Source organism: Dreissena polymorpha, chromosome 1, assembly GCF_020536995.1.
Source record: "Dreissena polymorpha isolate Duluth1 chromosome 1, UMN_Dpol_1.0, whole genome shotgun sequence".
NCBI classification, from domain to species: Eukaryota; Metazoa; Mollusca; class Bivalvia; order Myida; family Dreissenidae; genus Dreissena; species Dreissena polymorpha.
The window spans coordinates 141,535,432-141,538,992 of NC_068355.1; positions in this window are offsets into that span (position 1 = coordinate 141,535,432).

A 3,561-nucleotide genomic window follows, 5' to 3' on the forward strand; every position below is an offset into this window, starting at 1 on the left:
AAAAAATGGCTTTTTAAAAGTTGTAGTCTTGGATGATATATTCCTCAACTTATAATCAACGACAATATTTTGAGAAGATAAACAAAATATGACTATTATTATACCCCAACATACTGTGATTGGGGGCTAGCACAGGACTTCTCAATTATGTTCCTCGAAAAAAATGGGTTAGCATATTGTTGCTGTTTTATCTAGTTGTCTGGACCATTACTCCCAAAAGAGCTGTAAGTTCAAATATGAGATATTTAGGTAAATAAATTTCATCGAAGGGATGCAGTGTCCAAGAACGAAAACGATTGCACCACAACCATTAACTATTGACCTGCCGATAAATGACAAGCAATAAAAATTACACAATTGCGGTGATGAAGATTAACTTAAATGGATGCTTATTTATGTTATGCTTTCCGGTGATTTATACAGAAATATCAGTGAAATAAACTGGTATTTTACTGTTTTAAACAGTGCAAAATAACAGTGAAAATATCGATATTTTTCGCAGTTTTTCTGGGAAAATCGATATTCCACCGAATCCAACAAATATCCTCTATATATCCATCCTCTTCAAAAGGGAGGCGGAAAACTACAACGGGCGAGGAATGGTCAGGGGTGATAAATCCAAAAAAGGGTTAGGGGTCGGGTTTGGGTTAGGGTTGGGTTTAGGCTAACCCAAACCCTAACCCGACCCCTAACACTAACCCAAACCCTAACCCTCTAACCCCCCTTGCGCAATACCATACCATGCCTCGCCCGTTGTCGTTTTCCGCCTCCCTCTTCAAAAGCATCGTCAAACCAGTACTTTCAGTACTTTGATTGATAATAAAATACTACATACTGAATAGCACGTCTATATATTTAATTATAGCACCTGGTCTGTTGCAACACGCACGCTTTTCATGCGCGGAACTGGACAGACGATAGTAACAATGTCGCACTCTTATAAATACACGGGATTTTTAGATGCGTACGAAGGGAATTGAAAAAGCAAATAACAACACATGGCTATAGAAAATCAAAATATACATGTACTGAAAACAAATTGCTACCACGTAGATTCTTTAAAGGTTGCTGTTTTCACAACTTACTCGCCATAAGGATTTAATGCTCACCATTTGCTTTTAAATGTTCATAAGTAACTTCAGTTAAAAGGTGGTAGTATGAAGCCCGACATTATCTTTAATGTACTGTGTTAATTACCGTCATATTACGTAAACAGGGGTGTGATTTAAGGACCACCTCAGGGGAGGAAAATGCCCTACCACCCCCCCCCCCTTACAAGGTTCAACTTAACCCTTCGTTTCTATATAGATCAAGCAAAGTTTAAAACTATTTGTAAAATTAGTTCAACATTGAAAGGGAGGATATCAGCGGAAAGGAGGAAAAATCACACCCCTGGTAAATGGTAAAACTGTAATTATTTGTTAAACAATCTGCTATAAACGCTGACTTTAATGACCGTCAATAAAAAAAAGTCGCCAGATAACCCCGCCCTCATAAGCATTCTCGGAACCGATTGGACGGCGACAGTTACAGTTTGGCGACCAGAAAGTAACCTGAGAACATCACTACAACTTACACCACCGACATCAGCACCACAATCATCACAACCGTCACCAAACAACCATCACCAAGATCACCGCAACCATCACCCCCATCATCACCACTACCATCCCCACCACAATTACCACAACCATCAGCATCACCATCATCAGCAACACCATCACAAGGACCATCACCAACAATACCACAACCAACATCACCAATATCACCACAAACATCACCAATGCCAGCACCACCACAGCCATCACCTTCAAACCATCGCCACCACCATCTCCACAACACCATCGTCACCACCATCAACACCAACACCACCATCACCACAACTTCCATCACCTTCCCCACCACCATCACCACCACCCAAACATCACCAACATCATCATCACCAACTCCACAGCCACCATCACGACCACTATCACCACCACCGCTACCATCAAAACGACCACAATCGTCACCACCACCATAACCACCATCTACGTTACCAATACCAACACCGCCACCAAAACCGCCATTATCACTACAACAACCACCATAACAATCACCATCATCACCACAAAAACAACCACCACTACCATCAAAACGAACACAATCATCACCACCATCACCACACCCATCACCACCACCATCACCGCCACCATCACTATCATGATGACCATCATCTTTATCACTATAACTAACACCACCATTATCAGCATCACAATCATCACAACCGTCACCAAATCATCAACATCACAATCACCACCACCGTCATCAATTAACCGTCATCACGACAACCACCATCATCACACCCAATCACCATCACCACCATCATCGCCACTACAATCAACTCCATCATCACCACCAACATCATATTCACCAATGTCACCACCACCACCACCATCACAAGGACCATCTCCATCAATACCAACACCACAATCACCAATACCACCATCACCATGACCATCATCACAACAACATGACAAATTACCTCCATCATCACCACCATTACCATTTCCACCACCACCACGGTCAACGATGTTAAAACGTCCTAGCTCTATAAATCAAGTCGAACGGACAGTGTTGTCTGTCTGCATACCAACAGCAGTAATGCTTACCAAAGGAAGTCAACAACAATCGCACATCACAATTATCTCTTTTAGCATACCTGTCTTACGTCATCTTTGACCTTTAAAAAATATATCACTTATCTTTTTATTCACAACAATGGCAGAGATGACATCCATATTCCAGTCTGGTAAAGGTGACCTTCAGCGGTTGGTCATGGTGTCTCGGAGCCCATGTAGAGTTCCTGCCCTTATCCCAATGCACGGACAGCTGTTGAACAAACATTTGTTAGAGATACCACCAGGACATATATTGGATACAGACAATGAATACATTGCCAATATTTTTTGTTCAATTATGTTGATAAATTGTAAAGTGTTTCAAATGACAATGTGCTATTTTTTTTACAAAATAGTTGCAGATAAATAACGTAAACATGTATTAGCATAATAAATATATAGGTAAATTAGAATACGTCCATTTGCAACAAAGGGTCAAAGTTTACGTTATAGTGCAGCACTGAAAAAAGAGAAAAGATGATGCAAGACCTTGCTTACTGCCTTTGGTAACAGTATTGCTGTTGGAAAACAGAACGAAAACGCTATCGATTAGACTTGAGTTTCAGAGCTAAGGCGTTTTAACACTGTTTACGCTGACTCGGACTCGCTTTCGCATCATCGACCCAGGTCAGTGTGTTTACGCTTGCGGGCACAAGTGTGTCCCTCGCTGTAAACTGAGGAGCCTTGCCCGAGTATGAGCGTCAACGATGTTAAAACGCCCTAGCTCTATAAATCAAGTCGAACGGACAGTGTTGTATCTCTGCATACCGACAACAGTAATGCTTACCAAAGGAAGTCGACAACAATCGCACATGACAATTATCTCTTTAAGCATACCTGTCTAACGTCATCTTTAAAGGGATCTTTTCACGGTTTGGTAAATTGACAAAATTGAAAAAAG